At 42.1% G+C, this 21,766-nt stretch overlaps 1 protein-coding gene across 4 annotated transcripts in view; it reads left to right on the forward strand.

Moving 5' to 3' along the window:
• The window catches only part of gabbr2 (gamma-aminobutyric acid (GABA) B receptor, 2), a 185,509-nt gene that overhangs the window by 147,871 nt on the left and 15,872 nt on the right, over window positions 1–21,766 (forward strand). The gene's annotated exons all lie outside the window — the stretch shown is intronic.

A 21,766-nucleotide genomic window follows, 5' to 3' on the forward strand; every position in this document is an offset into this window, starting at 1 on the left:
GTAACTGTGTTAAGCCATCGATATCTTAATTTTCAGGAAATTTATAGTCTAAGCCTGACTAAGCTCAGGAGATATTTCACTGCAGTTAATTGCCTCCTGCTTTCTTTAATATGTCACAGCTGCCAGGAACTCTACACGCAGCATTGTTGCATTGCAAGTGATAGTTATCATTTTCTTATGCCAATATATGTCAACAGTCCCTTTTAAACTAGAGTGAGAATTAAAAAAGCTGTCCTTGGGCCTGGTCTCGGCTCAGCAATTTCAGCCCCCCCTCCGGAAACACAAAGAGCAGAGGGAGATTATGAATGCCCTGAATCAATATGCTTGGAAAGTGCATCATGGGAGGGGGAGGATGTAAACCATATGGCACAACTTGAACTATACCCCATCCACTCAGCTTGCCTGTTGCCCCTTACCGGGCTGCATGGCATGGTGGCATCCCATTTTGTCAGATTTTTGCTTCTTACCCTCTTAAATTTAATGTAGCGGTGCATGGCATCTGAGAAGAATTAGTGTCCACATTGAGTTCACATGCATGCAGCTACTACTCACCACACATATTAAGTCATCTATGTTAACATAATTTCCAGAAGTGCACCAGAAAAGAAGAGCACCATCCAGACCGTCACTGCTTCATTTAACATTGCATAATGCAACTGCAACAATCAACTTGAGCATGAATGCTTTTGGCTTTTTCACTGAACGATTGTCACTGTGGGGTAGAGCAAGAGTAACATGTTGACACATTAACTACAAAGGCCCAGAACTAGGAATGACTGCTGAAAATTACAGTCATTAATGATGAATTACCTGTCATGTGCGAACCGCTTGTTTATTTCTGTGTTAAATCGTCTGATTGCTTCTCTGTGGCGCATTGCACATTATCAGCTGCAGCGTGGCAGGCGCTCTCTGCGTGAGATTTGAATGGTGAGATGTGTCACTGTGGATTAGTGAGAGAGCAACGACGCCGAGGAAGGTGTTGGGAGCGCAGAAAAAGGAGGGAAAGAGCAAGAAGAAGTGATGGCGGCGAGAGAGTGAGAAAAAGAGAATAGCTGGGAGATGATTAGATAGCGGTGAGAAGACGTGGAATCTGCTGATTGCCAGGTGGTTTGCCTGCATGTCCACATTTGCTTATCTAGTATGTAAATGCATTACTTAAGCATGTTTGCAGAAGAGGTGTCATTATCTTTCAGGCATGCCACCCCCACCTCCCTCTCCCTAATATCCACACCCACCCAACCTCACTGACAGCCATCTGTCCAGTAATTAACCTGACTGACACACTGTGCAACATCGACTGCCTTATTGCCCTTCACCGAATCGCTGCGTGTTTGTTTTTGCGTACACGGTATGTATGTGTGTGTGTGTTTGCGCTTTTGTCCACCTGTCTTTCATTTTGCTCGCCTGTGCACCTACTTGTGTCTGCTTCTCAGGCTCCGATGCTAATGAATGTATCTGTTCCTGATGCGTGACACTGGGTCCGTGCTCATTGCTGTGATGTAATCTGATGCAGGGAGGAAGAGTGTGCACTGCAGCTTGCTATGTGCCCTGCAACTTTACCCAACTCCTTTCATTTATATTCATTTGTCATTAAACGCAAACAGGGCCATCTTGGAGGTTTGAAAAGACAGGGAGAGGGGGTTGCAGATTGAGTATGACAGTGATTACTGAGAGAGAGAATGAGAGGCAGATAGCGATGTTTGATTAAGAGCAACAAAGGTGTGAAGCGGCAATATTGGATTTTACCTGACAGTAGTACATTCATTGATGTTTCATACTGGGTGAAGGTAGAAATGCAGCCTCACTCTACCGTGCCCCTTTTTAAATCTATGGTGCATATACGGTATATGGATCAGTGTGTGTATGCATGACTTGGTGATGAAAGAGTTGCCCTGCAGTTTAAAAATGCACAGCAGTGCAGCATTGCTCATATAGGGACTATACTGTATCTGCAGTGAGGTGTCAGGTTGCATCCACCCATGGATAAGCTACATTTCCTCTGCTACTCTATCCTGCTGTATCGTTTCATCTATTCATACAGTATATCCACTTTTACACTGTCCTCAAATGACATAATAGCCTATGATGTCATGCTATACATAAACCTAAGAGTAATTCTCTAAGTTACGGCTCATTGATTAGACTAGTTTAAAGTATAGATCAGATTAGTTACTGTAGAAGTAGTTGTATACCTGTGATATGCTGATCTGCTTATAACTGATGGTGTTGTCTTCACAATGCTGTGTGTGTTAATCAGGGAAGTATTCACCTGATTTCCAAGCATTCCTCTTTTATGTATTTCATGGCTCATTGTATTGCATTTCTGTTCATATGCATAGTCAAAAATATCTGAAGTACATATACAATTTGCATTCCTTCAAAAGACATACTGCTATTGATTTGTGCTCAGATTAAATGTGCTGCCATGTCCTCAGAATGAGATTCACGTAGCCGCAAGAGCCTGATTGGACTGAGGGATCGATAAGGTGGCAGAGAAACGGAGAGACAAGAGATGAGGGAGAGCAAGAAAAGAGAGAGGGAGAGAGATGTATTCGCTGTTCTTCATTACACCTATAAAAGGCAAGGAATGAGAAGTGGCAGCCAGGGAGTAGTAGCATTTTGTTGCACTGCAGTCCCAACTCAGAACTGAAGTACTTTGCTTTATGCTTTGATGTATTGTATTGTAAAAAAATAAATAAATAAATAAAAATAAAATAAAATAAAATGTGTAATATATCACATATTACTAATGTTTAAGGTACAAGTAATCAGTGTGGATGGCACTGAAGTGCAAGAATCCCCATGATAGAGAGAAAAATAGGGCTGATGATTTTATCTGCAATGTGAACTTGTATCCCGGATGTATAAATGTACTAGAGATAGAGGAGCTGGATTTAAAGTGGGACAACGCCAGAGGAGCTGAGGTGAGCAGCGCAGAGAGGGACAGACAACGCATCAGAGGGCTCATCTGTCTGAGATAGCTGGGTATAATTAACACGGCTTTGGTTTTTAATTAATCTGCCTCAATCAGACTAGAATTTCTATTCTTGCAGTTTGGACTAAATTAATTCAAGGACGTGGACTCAAACAGCAAAGTCTACAGACTGTGTGTACCCCAGCTTTTTCCTCCCCTCGGTTCTTGATTTCTTTCCTGTTTTCCCTTTTCTCAGTGTGCTTGTCCAAGAGCTGTTTGCTCTTCATTTTCTTCCTCCCTGCCTTCCCTCTGTCTTTACTTCTTTATCTAATTCCTCTTCATTCGGATAAACTCTGATATGATCTAAATCTGGCACCTGCTTGTAAGTGAAAAGAGAAAAATATGGTGTCCTATGTCTCCAACATTATTCTAGTCACAACCTTGCCTGCTAGGGAATGCGCCAACCCTGCAGTGCCCTCCAATGGTGGGTCTGTGCCCAGGGAGGACGTGGCAGCACCTGGTCATGATCCCGATGGCCAAACTCAACCAGCTGAGCCCTGAAAACAACCACCATCTGACCATCTGACAATAATAATAATCTCTCTGTCAACATGCCAGCTCCATGTGGCCGGGACATACGAGAGAAGCTATTACTATGCTTTGCTGGGGTTTACACTCTGTCTATCTAATCGCCTATCTCCTGTTCGATCAGACGATGCTATACACTGGATGGATACCACTCTCTGGATGCTGTCTGCACCCCCTGTTTTTGTCTCCATGTCTTACTGGATGGGAAATACAGAATGCTCACAGACAGACATATTGGAGGGTTGAAAGCAGACAATGAGAGATCTCTTTTTAAAAGAGGCTCTATGAACTTTACGCATGAAGTTTAGTTTACATGTGATTAGCAGCACGACTCTGTGTTCACAGTGATATTGGACAATGTGCTCCGTAGCTCTGGAGAAGCTATCCATAGGTGGGGGGAAAAAATCTTAATGTCATTTGGGTTTAGTTGCATAGTGTTAAATGTATAATTCATTGTTTTTGGAGCATGGCCCATGTCAGAAAATAAAAGTTGGGCCATGTCACTGTTACTTGAGTTGAGGTTATTTTAAAGGTCCCATAATACTCTTTTTAATCAATTTCACACAGCTGTTAGACGTCCAACTACACTGTATTCGAAATGTATTGCCCCAAACTGATCTGTGGTCCTGAATTTCAGTTGTCTAAAAGTCGCTCAAATGAGCTCTCACAACTTTTAGGATGTGCAATGCTAAATAGCTGAAATGCCACTTTAATCACCATCAGGCCGATTGTCTGCCACTCGTGTTACTTTTCCTATTGGGCTTGTCTAAGTGTGGCTCCCAGATGTCACTGCATCACAGAGTCTTTGTGCTGTAATTGGTGAGTAAAATGTTAAAATAACTGATTAATGCAGAAAAAAACAGACACAAATGTATTTTCTTTAAAGCAAGTGTCATTGCTGTCGCTCGGCTGGCCTCGTCATCACCTGTGTTTATCATGCATGCACTGCTGTACCTATTATCCCTGAATTCTGCATGAGGCTTTCACTGTGATGGCTCTTGGAAGCGCATGACACAAATCAGAAAGATAATGACATGCATTAATGTAAGCGCCAGTGGAATTTCCATGGCTTGAAATTTTTATATTTGTTGGAAATGGAATGAGAGACCTGAGAGAACTGACTGTGGGATGGACGGTTATTTTTTCGTGCGTCAGGGAATAGTGACGTTTGCAGGTTCAATGCATTGAAAATATTTTTGAGACTTGCTGACGACAGAGAGAGAGAGAAAGAGACTGTGTGTGTGTGTGTGTGTGTGTGCGTGTGCGGGCGGGCTGCACAGTTACGACTCTTAACGGTGTCCAGCCCACCGCTCCAAAAAGCATGTGCTCCTTCTAAAATGGGAACACATTGAGGCAGGGTTTGTCCAAAAAGCATTTGTTTTACGCTTTGATCCCCTTTCTAAATAGCCACTTTCTTGGCATCCGTTTTCCCTTTTAACTGGACTGAAGGGAAGGCCGCCACCAGTGAAAGAGATCCAATGGGCTTGTTTTCTGAACTGTTCTCTGTGAGGAGATGGGCTAAAATTGGATGAAAAGTGTGTGTCTGAGTGTGTGCCTGTGCAATCATCCTTCAGAGGTCGCCACCAACTGATCTGTGAGTGTGTATGTATGCATATATGCATGCATGTGTGATGCCTAACAAAGGGAAAAGCGAGCTCCCATCACTGCTGACTACACCATTCTCTACCTCAAATAGAGCCCACTAGAAAATGAAACGTTGGAAATTTTCACCTGCACCTCAGCGGAACATGTATGTGACCACATCAACCTGAAATCTATTTTTAGGCAATACATCAGCATCTTTCCTCCTAAAATGTAAGTCATACTGTAGTTTCAGTCCTGCTCTACCTCAGGTAATCATCAGGGTCTGTTATTGATACTTTTGATCTTGTTGGCTCACAGTCTGGGTTAAAAAACTGTTTACATGCAGGCAGTCTGGGGCCGTTTAGTGGCTGTTTTGGCAAAGCAACCAGAACCAGGGTGAGAGAGACAGGATCCGGTATTCGATGGATGCCCCTTTTCGTCAAAATAAAAGCACCAAGCTAATAAAAATGAGGTGAAACTTTTTAATTGAAAGAATACAGTTGACAAGAAAATCCCCGAGCCATGAAGTTACCTTTTTCTTTTATTGTACAGTATTTAATTGTATTACAAGTTATTGTCTATTTCAGTTGTATGTTTTATCTAATAGGCACTTGATCCCAGTTTTGTGCATTATACCTGTAGTTTGTAAATGCATCTTTTCGATAAAGTTTGGGGTGGTGGGGTGCGGAAGAGAGACAAATTGCATGATGCTCACCATGTAGCATGCTCCACCATCATCATCATCATCAACAACAACCACAACAACAACAATAGGGCATCATCATTACACCTGTCAAAACGGTGAATTTAAAGTTGTATTGTGGTGAACACTTTTACTTTGGTGAATTTGGTGAATTCCTGATCTGCTCTTTAGACCGGAACCAGAGTCCAGACAAAATTCTGAGTGAACGGAAACCAGGCTCTTCTCCTCTCTGGATGAAGAGCCTGGTGACGCGAGGCTACATGCAGGTGGGATCCTGTTTTGCTGTGATTGGTTGTGCAGCATCATTCTTGGGTGTAACTGGTTGCTGTCCTTGGGGAGGCAGACAATGACAGTTGAAGTAATTGACTGTTAAGCTCTTATGGATTTACTGCCTGCTACTGGTGTAGGAGAGGGCTGATCAGCCTGTACTGTACACACACTGCTGTTTATACGCCATCTCTCTCTTACACACACGCATTTAGCCAGATGACAAGCACAAACCACGGAAGGTGTGAATCCATGACTGGTTTCCATTAAAGCCCACCTAATTGCGTATATTTGTATTCTATATAAACTACATGAAGCCATTGTCCTGCTGTGTGTACTGTTAGAGATGGCACAGGGATGGAATTAGGACGGTGTCTGTGTTGCTGTTTTTCCTTGGGCACCAGTAGCCAACCATAAGGTGTTGTGTTTGTCAGAGCCAAGCTTTAGCTAGGTGGAGAGATGCCCCTGGGAGTGTGTGACTCACCCATGCTTGTGTGGGTATGTGCACAAGCGCGTGCGTCCTCCATGCAGAGGGTGCGAGGTGTTGGCAGGGCTGTCATATTAGGCCAATGGCGTTAGACTCATTGTGTCAGCTCCTGCAGGCTGCCATTGATGCTCCTATCATATAACTCTCTCTTCCTTGCCCTTAGTGTGGCACACTGGCAACATTCTTGTCACTATACGTCCCCTGACACGGACGTGCGGGCATGTGGGAGCACATTTGCAATTGCGGCAGCTGTGCCTGAGTGTGCATGTTTGTTTGTGCCTGCGTTTGTGCTCTTCTATGAGTGTGTGCACTTCCTTCCTGCTCTCACAGCCCATCATGGTGCTCCTGCAGAGCACTGCTGCATTTCTGCATCATTAGGTGTCTCCCCTAGGCAGAGCGAGAGGCCGGACCCCACAGGCAATGGTTTGAGACCAGAGGACATAAAAAAATGGGAAGCGGATGGGATGGAGGAGGAAAGGAAAAAGGACAGTGTATTAAGGAGCAAAAGATGTAAAGCAAAGAGACTGAGTGAAACATGGCTAACTGAGAGGAAAAATGAGAGAAACTGAGAGTAGAACTATTTAGGGAGTCCAAAAATGGAGATAGAGTCACTGGAGGAGCATTAGGTGAAAAAGAATGATAGGAAGGAACATGGAGGAACTGTTCAGTCAGAGGGAAAAGAAGGAGAAAAGTGACAGAAGCAGTATCAGAAAATTTCTCATGTCAGTGTGTTAATATGTTGCTTCTCTGTAAACTGCCAGAGAGGTAGAATAATTTCATTATGATTTATGTAGTGACTGCATGAGGCTGGCATGAAATGAAGTTGCCCATTTCACTTGTGTCAAGAAAACATAACTTCATTCAAGACGATACATGTACAATAATTGGACATTTCCGAATTATGGTGCAGCTTTCCAAACACCTGAGCCTTGAAGCTAAAGCCAGCTGACGGGGGGGCTGCAAAGGAGAGGGGATGAATTATGCTGTCTGCTCCTATTAGCTTCCATTCACTATTTCACACACATACTTAAGCTTATGAAGCTAGTGCTGCAGAAAACATCCTAACGAGCTATTTAAGTAGGTCTTGTCACAACTCGACTGGATAAAGAGGAAGGGGATATGGGCCATAGTATTTAAATGACTTTAATCCAACTAAAGGAGAAAACATTATTGAGAGAGATTGTCACCTACAATTTTATTTAATTTGATTTTTCACATATTATTCAGTGTAATGTTAAAAAGCTAGAATGTTTTATTTATGACGAAAATTAAATTGACTGGTTAAGACTTACAATTGTCAGGGAGACTTAAAAAGAAAGTAGAATGAAGTCGAGAAGGAGGAGGATTGTCAGGCAGGATGGGAAGAGACAGATGATGAGACGGTGAGGATGACAAAGGTGTAGAGAAAGAACGGCACAGAAAGAGGAAGGGCAGAATTACATAACAGCAAAAGAGAAAAGTTTATGAGCTGCAGAAGGCACACTTTCCATTCAAGACACACAACTTCATAGTATATGCACAGAGTACGATGCTAAATTGCAGTCAGTATAAATATTGCCATCTACTCCCTTGAAAAAATAGACAAACAGCACTCAGAGGCCTCTACCACGAACACAGTACAGTACACAGTGGTTCGCTTGTGAATAACACAGCCAATTAAGCAGCCACAACACAAGGCTCATGGCAACTCGGGGCCTCAAAGGACTCAATTACTGCTCTCGGTTTGCAGGGACAGAGGGAGAGGTAGCGCGAATGTGGCGCACATTCCTCAAAAGAGGATAGTGTGGTTTCCCTCTACTGGAAGTACAGAGGTTTTTTATTGCTGTCCATATGCAACATGGGTAATCAAATATCATGACGACAGTGTGTTCCCAGAGAGTAATGGTGTTAGGTTGTTTTGTTTTTTTAATGGGGAAATGCCTGGTGGGGATTTCCCGAGCCAATTTTCTCCTGATGTGTAACGGATAAGAAAAATGTGCATTTGCAATACGTAATTTATAGTCTTCTTTCTTATTGTTTTGATTCATTGTTGCATTTGATGTCATTAGGTACTGAAGCAGGAAGTATCTGCAAGCAAATTAATTCATTCTGTGAACATATTGCACTCGCTCATGGCGGGTTTGAATACAGTAGGTCCGCCTGTTCAATTAATGTTTAACATGGCAGATCATTTCCGGTAATTTCCTGAGGAAGATATTATATGATATAATATAATAGGGTGGTCTTGTATCAGACAGTGTAAACAGGCAGGGCTGAGAAAACGAGTGAATAACAATGGAAATTATTTCCTGGCAGTAAAGCCAGTTTCTGGCACACATTTGTTTGACAAAGGATGATGGGTAATGTAGTGAAGCAGATTAAATGAAAAGGGGGTTATTACTGAAATAATGACGCTGGGCTTTTATTTCGGTCACGGTGTATTGTGGTCAGTAATTACAACCACTGGTTCGCACATAAAGGGCAGTGGTACCAAAGGCTGCTCCCGTATTGAACCACAGCAAAAATAATCACCTTGAGGGGAAAGGAGAGGAGGGGAATAAGAATGGGTTGAAGAGGAGTGTAGCAATTGGAAATGATCAAATAAGAAGAGGGAAAAGGTCGTCAGTGAATGTCATCTTTAGCCCGTTAGTCAGTGGCTGAAGCAGAATGACAGGAGGTTTACCATTAAAACAAGATTTATGCAGTGGATCATTTTCATAAACAGGGGGCACAGAGATGTGTGTGTGTGAGTGTTTTTTTGTTGGGAAATGCAGAATAAAATGTGCTGCATGTGTGTTCAACCACACTTTACCTACTAATCTCAGAGACTGCTGATTTACGGGGGCCAATGAAGGGTCCATCTGTCCTGGACTGGAGGGTCTGTCCTCCTGCAGATGGAGTTTGGAGTCATCAACAACTGACCTGTCTGCAAGCTGGCAAACAGGCTGGATTTAAGCACCAGGAAAAAAAGGGAACTGCTGAAAGAGAGATAGCTGGGAGGGAAATGAGAGGGAGAAAGATAGAGAAAGAAGAGGAGCAATACCTAAGGGTGAGGTGATGTGTGAGAGTAACTTGTCATATCTGATGGCTTATACCCGGTTCTTGGTGCTTTCCATTTGTCACCGAATCAACCAGGATTTATGAGCTTCTTCAGAGCTACAAATCCTGATTATAGCCCCTCAGATAAAGAATGACACCCAGGTGTTAAAGGGAGTATGTTTGTGTGGACTGGGTGGTTTAATTTTCCTTGGGTAAATGGGGAGGGTGGATTTGTGTGAGGAAAATGCAGAGAACACTTTCCCACAAATTCTGGACAGCCTGACACGGTGTCGACACGGCGGCGTTGCAGCTTGTTAGTAGAGCAGACACTTCTTCTGTCCTGTCTGGATCTACAGTACGCAACATCACTGTCTTTAACACACATAAAACAGAAGGAACTCTGCCTGGGGTTGCTGTTATGCATGTGCAGTGCGAGTCGCTGTGTGCCCTGTGTTGACAGCTGTATTGTATGTTTTGTCAGACACGTGAGATGAGTGAAAAACCCAGCTGAGGCAAGCCCTGAATGTTATAAAAGAAAAATGTTCTGTCATTGCAAAGCAATACCCGTACGCCAGATGAATATTTATTACAGTGGATATGTGTATAGCAACACACATCTGTAAAGTGGTATTGCTAACAAACGTCACAATCAAATCATCATCAACAGCTTGAGTGTAGATGACTCTGAGACCTTCCATGTGACACCTGAACTGAAACCAAGTGGGTGAACTCCGCATATGTGGAGGTTCTTGGTAAAAGTGAGGTTTCTTTCCACTGCCTGTGACTTTCCTATAAAGACCTGGATTACTTATGAATTCAAGACATAAGATTCACATTCAGTGTCATCCACAGCTGTGTTGGAGCCCAGAGGAGAGAGCAGCTCTCCACCTCTGCAGCGATGTACTACCATACATGCATCCTCCTCCCAGCAGTATACAAATCTCATTAACAGTTTCCCCCACCTCTCTGGCATTATACCACCTCCCAAGAAATAAACCTAATCCCCCAGCACTGAACAAACTTCCATAATGATGTACCCACCTCCTCCACAACTATGGTAACAATCACATAAGGCAGTTACAGTTACACCTAACACAGCCCTGAGCTAAGCAGGGTGCAGATGGGCGCTTTGATGAAAGCCAGCGTTATGACAGGGAGTTATGTTAAAGAATGGCAGCCATAAAAGCAGTTGGTGCCTATGATAACAAAAGCCTTAGCTCACAATCTAACAGACTGCCAGGCTATACCACAGCATTTGCATATTCTAATGAGCCCAATGTTCAGGGTTAGCCGCTTACACTAATGACGCGTTTAGTTCTTAATAAATCAGTTAAGGCAGCTCCCTGCTGGAGCCCAGGGGGCTGCCTTGTGTGTGTGTGTGTGTGCGTGTGTGTGTGTGTGTGTGTGTGTGTGTGTGCAAGCGATTGTGTGTGTGTGTTGATCTCACTGAGAGCATAATTCATTGTAAGCTTTGTGATTGTGTATTTGTGTGTGTGTCATTATGCTGTAATTTGGTGAGAATGTGCAAGTGAGTGAATAAGGCTGTTTGTGAGCACTTAACTACTTCTATCTCAGTGCTTGTGCCAGCATGTGTGTGTATTTTGTCTTCAGTCTTTAAATGCACGTGTATGTGTGTGTGGTCTTTGTGCTAAACAAGTAAACTTCTTTAAAGTGTGATGCACTTACACTTAAACCGTCCTCCAAAACATAGAGAGAATTAAAACGTCAGCTCCCTGCACATGTTCACCACCTCGAGGAGAACAGTTCATAACTGAACTGATATTACAACACTTCTGTTGATATTGTGATAGTTCTCAAGATTTTCACTTCACCTTGATTCTCAGGTGAAATGTGAGATGGTGCGTATGCGATTTAATGGTTCCAAATAAAGCCTGCGAGTAACTCCTACTGGAAACAATAGAAGAAACAACGATGTGTTTCTGTGCATCTGTTAGACTCAGAGAATCTGTGAATGAAATGAGAAAACTGACTCTGAGCCAGATGTTAATTTCCCTGCGTGAAGCTCCGGTTTGTTTCCAGTCTTCAGGTTCTGGTAGGTCAGAACAACATGGAATCAGTCCTTTGTCATAACATTATAGTGCCAGTTGCTCACACAGAGGGGAGTGACAAAAAAAAGAACCCTTTCACAATTTCGTCATGCCACTGCCAATTTTGCCCAGTGGTGGTTAGAAGGTCGCTGGGCCATGGTTCTATCAGAAGGATTAGTCCTCAAATGGGATTAGGCTTGTATGAAAAAAGGAAGAGAAAGGGGATGGATGCTCAAGCAAGCAAGAGAGCAGAAATATTTAAATGCAGACAGACACATTCAAGTAAAGAGATCACTTCATCATCATTAGTGAGAAAGGGAGAGGAAAGTGTATTAAGAGGGATGGAAACTGTATGGCGAGATGTGAATACTACAGTTTAATAAAGATTAAAGATTGAAAGATTTGGAAGAGTGCATGAATGTGTAGAGTAAAGACCAATGAAATTATGTTTCATTATTTCTCGAATTTATCTCATCTCCACTGAGATTTCTTTCTTTCTTTCTTTCTTTCTTTCTTTCTTTCTTTCTTTCTTTCTTTCTTTCTTTCTTTCTTCTGCAACTCATTCTCTTGCTCTTAAGCGAGCCAGAATATTATCCGTGGAGATGCACTGGAGTGGAATATCCTGGTCACCCATCCGGTGTGACGAGGACACTACAGTAAAACACACAAGTCCAAACAGGCGCACACACACACATGTACAGTTAGATGGTGTTCACACACACACACACACACACACACAAAGTGGGATGGTTGCGACACACATGGCTTGGAGTGCCAGCGGCGTCTTGCTGCCCTGCCACCATGGCCCCTCTGCATGTAGGTCAGCCTCGGCCGGGGGCACACCAACCTTACCCTCCCTCCCTCGCTCCCTCGCTCCCTCTCTCCCTCCCTCTCCCTCGTTCACTCGTTCACTCGCTCCCTCTCTCCCTCTCTCACACCACCTCTCAGCCCTTACTAGATTCTTCCTTCCTCCTTTTCTCTACAACAAGGCTTTTCAACTACAGCAGTGCAGAATTAGGGAGGTAGATAACCTGATACCAGATAAGGTGCCACAGAATGTATTTGTAATTTGAAGTACCCCTGTGTTAAACTCTGCTCTCAGTGCTCTTATTTACCTGAAAAGACAAAATTGGAAAATCATAATACAACTTAGCCACAGTAAAACATTAACAGCACTTTGTTTACTCCCTAGACGTAGGCGAGAGCGAGTCTTGCTAAATCAAAAGAACGAATTATAGGCCTAATGTTCTTTTGATTTTGCAAGACTCGCTCTCTTGCTGTGAAAATATCATCAACCTTTTACCTGGTAGGAAAAACAGATTTATTCTGACTGTTTTGGATTTTTCTGTTTTTCTGTTCTGTGTTGTTGTTTTTAATAGTTCAGTTTGCTTAAAGATCATCTTTGTTGCAAAACTTTGTCCTTCAGTTTATCTGAAGGGGTAAATTTGGAGACACATTGTTTTCCCTGTTACGTGTATTTTTCCTGCAAAGCATCACTACACAACCCATAATCTAAAAAAGCAAAGGAGTCATACTGACGAAAAAATCAATTTCTACATACAGTCAAAAAATATTCCTAAAGTATATTTGGTTATAAAGCAGGACACATTGTTAAACACTTTGAGATTTAAAGTCGCAAAATTTAGAAAGTGAATGGATATAAATATTTCATGATGAAGCAAACATAATGTGGGTGAACTGTGCAAGCCTCCATGGGAAGTTTTCTGCCTTGATTTCAGTTATCAAGAAGTTTTCAGACCCTGACAGGTGACTTTTGTGCGTCATCCATCCAATTCTGGAGTGATGGAATCAGGTGCTTTGTTGTTATTTCACACACACCCACACCAGCACCAGGAACAGAGAAAAAGGGGCTTTAATAATCTCATCACCTCAGTCAGGAGGCTGGCGTTATCAAATTGGGAGGCAGAGCTGGTTTTAAGCATCAGAGATGAGGAGGCTGTTATGCATTGGATGCGAATGACGCAATTTGCTTAATCACTATCGACAGTAAAAATTCAGTACCTGCTCTACAATTCTTGGCCTTAATTAAGTATATCAGCATGGCTGATTCTTTGTGTTTATGCACCATTTAAAGCTGCTGCTATTGTACATGTGGCTGGCAGTAACGTTACAAACTAGACAGGTCTAAATGAAGTTTCTAAGTCTTTTCTAACTCAACCTGCCCAGCACATTGAGAGAATCGTCCCTTTCTCTTTAACACTCCACTTTGGTCTGATTAGCATTTGTGAGCACTATATAAACACTTGTAAACTGTTCAGAACTAGTCTTGTTTTTACAGTAGATGTATGCAGAAGGACATTTTAATAAGCCTTTATTAATGTCCAATATTTGACATCCACCATAGCTTTATCAATGGAGAAAGTTATGATACCACTGACGGTGTTTTACTGTACTATTATCCATTATCTGTTTAAACAACAGATTTTATTTATGGGTTCACACAAGGGAAGTTATGTTTAACATTTGCATCTGTTTACAGCAACATCATATTGTATATTAAGTGTTTACATATAAGTGTCATCACTTGCCTTAAAAATCTTAGTTTGTTCCCAAGCCGGTGCAAACCGCTGAAGTTTGATGTTGATGTTAGACAGCATTCCTTTTGAAAAAGAGAGAAAGAATGTGTATGTACCCATTTGCGGCCAAGGGCTGATTTACATTGGCAGTCCCCCGGCCAGATGTTAGTTGGCATAGTTCCTAAAAGAAAAAAAGAAAACACAGTATAATGCAATGCAATACCCATAAAAAAATAAGCAATTACAATATAAAATACCACACATAAGAACACAGAATATTATAGTCGTCCCGTGACACATATAGTAAAACTGCACACACCATGTGGCCTCTAGTGTTGTAGTTATGTGTAAGCTTTAACACCGTGTTTCTGTACAAGTAACAAGTGAAATGGGGGAAGGGGCTGTGTGGGGTGTGTAGATGGTGTATGGGCCAGTAGCGATGCAGAGTCCGGTACATAGTTCTTGTTGTAGGTGTGATTGAAAATGGTTGCTGATAGTGGTGGATGTAAGGGCAGTGGGGGTCAGAGTGCTGGAGTTGTGGAGGAGAACAGATATCTGTGTACTGTCAAATTACATGGTAGAGAGATACACCTGAAGAGTAGGGGAAATAAATAATAATAATGATGGAACCAAGGGGGGAGGAATAGTTTTGGCTGTGTATATGGTGTGGGACTGCAGCAATGCAAAGTCTGGTTCATACTTCTTGATGTAGTCATGTTTAGTTGATAGTTGGAGACAGTTATAATATTAAGCACAAAAAGGAAGGAAGAGCCACAGAAAAGAAAGAATAAATAAATAAAAATAAAAAGGTAAATAAATAAACTAGGGATAAATGAATTAGGATGAATAAATAAATAATACCAAACACACAGGCTTTCTGCTGTCTTGTCCATGCCCATTGTTGTTTAACAGGTCAATATTTGGCCGTGACTCTGTGCGAAAGTAAAAAGCTAACATTTTGGCAGCAGCACGTTAGCTAGCTGCCAGTATGAACACAGATTTCAACGACTGTACAGGGACAAAGACTATTCTTTTTTTTTCTTTTTTTTAAGTATATTTTTTGGCTTTTTGGTAGTACATTTTGATAGTACAGTGAGATAGACAGGAAAGGGGGAGGCAGAGAGAGGGGGAATGACATGCAGGAAAGGTCTGCCCGACGCTGGATTCGAATCAGGGACGCCTGCGTTGAGGACCGTAGCCTCTACATGGGGCGGCCGCTCTAACTACTGCGCCACGCACCGCCCCAACAAAGACTATTCATTGGCTGCAGGAGGAATCTGTGAAATAGGTAGAAAATTAATTTGGGTGCATATTCCTGAAATATAATAAGCACTGGAAAACCGTAATAACTAAATGAGTTTAAAGATGAGGATAGAGAGTTGAGATGTAGCTGCTGCTGTGAGTCTATACAAGAAAATATCTCCTAAATGAGTATGAACTTTCTTTCTTTTTGGCATCACTGGCATCGACCTCCCTGTCCAACCAGCTGAGCTAATCACCCACTATGCACTCCTGCTATCTGCCTGTCTAAAGGCCATTATTGCTGCTCAGAATTTGATAGAGGGCCTGTGAAAACGGTGCTCGCTGCTTTTCAAATCATTTCCTACAAATTACTGTAGCACCAGGATGCCTTTCATCTCTCCATCACTTTGCCCTCTGTGCTCTTTATGTATTTTTTCTCCTCCTGCCACTCTCCAGATCTCCCATCCTGGCTTTTCAACATTCCCTTATTCATTCCTTTAATACCTCCATCCCCTGTAAGGCAAGGCAAGGCAAGGCATCTTTATTTATATTCATACCAAGGCAACTCAATGTGCTTTACATAAAGACAAAACTTTTTTTTTCTTTTTTTTTTTAAAGAACAGCATTAAACAGCATAAAAACAAAAAACAAAAAAAAACACAGTTAAAAGCAGGAGTAAAGAAGAATAAAAAAGTAAAATAAAAGCAAATAGATTAAAAATTCTTAAAAGGAGCTCAGCTATAATCACTGTAACCTTTTTCACCGTTTGTTGTTAGTTGCGTGCAGTTGCTTGGGTCTAATCTAAAACCACATTCAGAAAAAAAGATTTTATGTTACAACATTTTTGTCACAACTTGAATCTTGTTTGTTTGTTCTTATGACAGAAATGACCTCAAAACAGCGGAGCCCGGCTGAAATATGACATATGACAAATGCTAAAAATGTCTTCATTTGCATGTATGAAAACAGTTGGTGCTGCAGAGGATAATGTGTTTGTGTGACATCTATATGAGACAGCACTGTGTCGGTGCATGGCTGCTTGTCGCTGTGCCCAGACAAACAGTTGGTGGGGCTGGTTCCCAGGGCACCACCTCAAGATGATGCCACCCTCTGACGTTTCACACATAACCAATCAGAAAAATCCACATTTGTTGTTATTTTATTATACAGCATATGATATTGCTTACAGATCTGAAAGAAAACTCAAATAGCCTCAGCATACATAAATGTAAATTATTGAATCCCTGAAGTAATCACAACACAGTGACATTTTATGCAATTTTTTTTATGGTAAAACTTTTACAATCTTCCCTGAAGTCAAAAGAAAAAAATCTATCCTAGGCTGTTTTTTTTTTCAGTGATTCACATTTCCTCCTCTGCATTATTCTCCATGGTTCTCCATCTTTTTCTAAATTCTACCATGACATAAATTGCTGCCATTAAGTCCAAAGCTCCACCCACAAGGTCTATCTTTTATCTTCATCTCTCCCTCTCTGCATCTTTCAGCATGGTGGAATCATCCTGGTTTGTAATTGCCAGTATGTGTGATGGAGTGATGAAGTGTTTCTGTCAGTGTTTGCCTGATCTATACACAGACACACACACATGCAAGCACACTTTTGCACACAAACAAGCACACACACATGCACACACCTAGCCCGGTCACATTACATATGTGTGCTCACAGAATGGCACCCACAGGGACCTATGCTCACACACACACACACACACGCACCTCTGTGTGAGGTAGCTGCAGGTGACGATGAGTGAGCTCTCCATTTCCTCTCTCACTTGTTGGTCTCTCGCCCTCTGCCTCCCACCAGGCCATAGGCCATCATGCAGTCACAGCAAGATCCATATCCAGAAACAAGCCCCTGTAGCTGTGTCTGTGGAGTCAAGAGGAAACAGGGACATACAGTAGGCTGTTCTTTATGGCCGTTCTTATTCAGGCGTTTGAGTGTTCAGTGAGTTCACCACAAATCTTATATCAGTAATTTTTTAAAGCATCATAAATCCTAGGTACTTGAATATGTTTCCTTTCCTTTCCAGCCAGACCATTGGCTCGATTTCATTCACTGCAGTATAAAAAATTCACCTTGCACAGACTGGAAACTCATCACAACAAACACATTCATGAATGGTTTTATTTTCCCTACAAAGGTTTTAGGTCGTTGCATGGAAACTGGAGACTCGAGAGTCAATTGCTGAACAACCTCCCATTCACAATCTGTGCTATGACACCAAAGGAACAGCCCCAGCAAACCAAACAGGCAAACATGTAAATGTTGATCTGAGTCAAGTCTCAAGACTCTCCACCAGGTCATTTATGTAACAAGTTGGCTGAGGTTTATAAACCCAGTGCAGGGGCTAAAACAAGCTTAGAGCAGAAGAAAAACAATAAACTATGCTCTGTTCTCTCCTTTGTGAACCACACTGTGTTTCTGTTAACACCCCATATTGATCACACAGCAGCTGTGTCTAGAAAAAAAACCACATCTGATTGTCTGGGAGGTTTACAGTCATCTTGTCCCTAATCGTTATCTCCACCTTTCCATAGGTCTTTCTGATGAATTCATGCACTCTCCCTGTTGCTCCCCAGTTATTTCTCCCTCTTAGAATTTCTTCCATCCTTCACTTGAAGTTGTTTTTCCTGTTTCTTTTTGAAGAAGCAGGATTGACAGCTTCTCTCTTAGCACTCCAAGCCATCATTTCTAACTTTCTTCCATCTATGCTTTTATTATTCCATTCATTTCAGCCTCCATCTTCACATCCATACGTCATGCTCCTATCTTCTCTCCATCCCACCCTCCATTTCTTTCTCCTTGCTCCTTCCATCACTCCCCTCATCGCCTCATCTAGCTCCATCTCTCCGTAGACAATCTGCCACCACTGTGCCGGCTCCAGCCCTCCCAGAGTGATCCCGTTAGAGGGCTAATGCTGTGAAAAATGACAGTGAACCGGCACTTTTACTGCCATCGCCACCGCTTTGGGGCCGCATGCCGCCTACAGCCCTGTTGCCTGGCAACTCCCCAGACAGCTTCCCTCCAAAAGGCAAGGGCTCCTGTCTGCTCTGCTGCGATAGAGACCCGAGCCTAATAAGCATTATATCTCATTTTGTCTTATCATTTTGTTGTTAGTGACACAAGTTTGCTCGGAGCTGAGACTATGCAAAGAGCACTGATGCAGAATGTGTCTCTCATATTGAATGAACAAAATGATTTGCAAGAAGTGTGACTTCTTGGAGCATTGTTGTTTGAATAAGAGGTTACTCAGCTTCAAATTATAAATATACATAAATGATGAAGATGTATGTGATGCACTGAAGCTTTCCAGTGGAAAAGAGCAGAGGATCTCTGACCCTGTTATGAATTTCTTGGATGCAAACTGTGAATAATCTTCGTTTTGGCACATTTACACACAGAGTCAATAAATCAAAATGGGAGGATGGTTGATAGTTGTCTCACAGGCTGCAACTGTGATGGATTTGGAAACTTATTTTGCCATTGAAGCCCCAGGTAATGGCAGGCTTCCCCCCTATAACGAATGTCCTCATCAGTTTCATAATTTTTACTGTCCAGAATTCTGCTCTTCTACTAATGGCCATCAGTGTACCATTAAAGCAGATATCAGTGGAATGTTTTTGTTAATATAAGTCCTAAATAGTCCTATTTTCCGTCAGCAATCACTTACATGAAGTATTTCAGCCTAAACACGAGTCTCTCCGTCACTCTGCTCTGCTGTAACCCGAGGAGAAAATTTTCCTTGTGGGATACAAGTGTTATCCAATGAGGGGAGAGAACGGCATGAAGGGCTGTGTGTGCAGCCAAGGGATGCGCGTGAATGTGGTGACGTAGCACGAGGACCAATTGATGCCTGACAAGGGCGGGGGCTGCTAACTCATGGTGCGTTCAAGGAAACTCGTACTTTGTGTTTTTCCTTCCTGTGAAGTCATACCGGTTCGATCTGGTACGAGTTCACGGGTCGGAAGTTACGAGTGGCCGTTATAGGGAACTTTCACAGACAACAGGACGGTAAAAACACGAGCTACGGGTTACCTGGAACGCTACCAAGTCGTAGTTGTGACTTGAAGCTGTAACTTACGGTTTCAAAAGCCTGCCTTGAACACAGCATTAGCCGAAACGGCCGTGCCACTGTTATCTGCTTTAAATAAGATGTTGGTCACACTGATCTGATAATAATCTCTCACCTACTTGAAATCAGCATATCATAATACAACTTTGTGTTCAATTCAAAGTGCTACAGAAATGTTACCAGGTCCGAGCTGAAAGCACCACTTTAACAGACATCTGAAACCAACAGTGTTACATATTCCCTCTCTGAAAAGGGTCTGAGGTCTTTGTTGGATGACTGAAAGGTAGATGGGCTGAGGTCTGCTTTTGTAAAGGCTCATCTTCACTGCTATACCAGAGCTGTACTTCAACATGGCCATTATAGCCTTTACAACGATTGCCCTAATTGTTTTACACAAAATACAGAACTGTATTGCCTCCTATGATCAGAGAGGGTTCCCTGCCACCGGCTGCTGTGCAGAGAGTTGGTCAAACCAGGCCAACTCATACATAACTCATGATTTGCTCATGCTCAGTCCCAACACATTACAAAAATAGGTTGAAAGATATTTTTCATGAAGAAGTTGCCTGTGTCTATATGATGGAAATATCATGCTTCAGTCTCACAATCCTTTTTTTTTCTGAGCTGTGTCAACTTATTATGTCTGCTCATAAAAGATAAATAAATAAATAAATAAAGGAATAAATAAATGAATAAATAAAAATAGCTTGCCTGTGCGTCATCACCTGCCCCACTTTTCTCTCTTTCCACCTACTTCATGGCTCTCAAAGCAGAAACCCGCTTCTACCAGCCCTTCTCCTGAAGTAAACTAGACTCTAATACCCCCAAATAATCACAGGTATGAGTGACGTGAGCCACGTAACGGCACCACACTTCCTGCCACAGAAACTATCTTCAATGTTTGATGTGTTTCTGTTTTAAGACATCTATGGTTTTGAAGATCATTGGAAGGTGTTGTGTTACAGCCATGACAAAGGAGGGAGACGCACCGTTGTCACAATTAAATAAGTATTTATTTAACAGAGAATAATAAAGTTAGACAATAAATCACAAATCATGGAGTGTGGATGTTAGTGGATAGGTATGTGGAGCATGTTTTGTGTGTGGAGTGGATGTGTGTGGGTGTTGTAGGGTGCATAAAGTAATGAATGTACAACAGAAGAATCTACGGCATGGTGGTGCATGTTCTACTATAATAACCAGAACTTGCTCAGTTTTTGACCGATTTTTAAACGGTTTGGTTTGGTTTGTACGTCAGAAATGCAGTTATGATACTACATACTGTACTTAAAATCACAAATAATTTTAATCATGTACTTTTCTATGAAACTAGAGAGTTATGAAAGGTTTTTTTTAGTGAAGATGAATCGATCACCCATCTACTGCAGGTTGCCTGACCCAATATGGCCACTTGCACGTAGTCCGATCTATCCCCTTGGTCGCCACAGTTGGAAAACTTGACTTCACATCCGTGTTGTGTGTGTGTGTGTGTGTGTGTGTGTGTGTGTGTGTGTGTGTGTGTGTGTGTGTGTGTGTGTGTGTGTGTTTGTGTTGGGAGAGTTCCACTTGCCATATGTATATGTTTCACCAAACTCTGTGTGGTGTAACTGCATATGTAATCCTTTGTGGAATTGAATGTTAAAAGCAAGATGGGTGAGCAACACAAGCTTGAAAGTTGTTTTTTCAAGGGGGAGGCATGGGAATTAAAGCTAGAAAACTGTACTACAATACAACACTTGCAGGATTACCAGAAATATGTCTGTTTAGCTGTGTTTGGTGAATCAGTGTAGCTCTTAAAGCACTATAGTTTCCTATCATCCTATATGAACCACTAATGTAAATCCATAACAGTCAAAGAGAAACATGAATAGTTTTACCATTACCCTTAATGTGATCTGAATGGAGAATATGGGGTCAATATGACTAGTGGAAGAGATATTTTGCAGCACCTAGAGGGATGTGTGTGAGTGGGTGTGTATTTAACTGTGATGAGAGCACTCGCATGAGGCACACTAAACAAAGTACACAACCAGAGAGGAATGTATGATGATGGAAACAACACCAGCATCTGTATTTTCCTCTCATCTTGCTTTTTTGCCTTGAAGGAATTTGCTTATAAATCAAACACTGTACTGTAGATGCCTGTGCGCATATACACACACCATCTGCCGAGCCATTAGACATGTCATACTGTAAATAAGTCTGAGCAGACTGCCCCCACAGACACGCATGCACACACACACACATACCTAAGGAGCTGGATGGTAATATGCCCAGCCTTGCCCC

This window comes from Trachurus japonicus, chromosome 11 (assembly GCF_045865225.1).
Source record: "Trachurus japonicus isolate A0001 chromosome 11, Traja_1.0".
Lineage (NCBI taxonomy): Eukaryota > Metazoa > Chordata > Actinopteri > Carangiformes > Carangidae > Trachurus > Trachurus japonicus.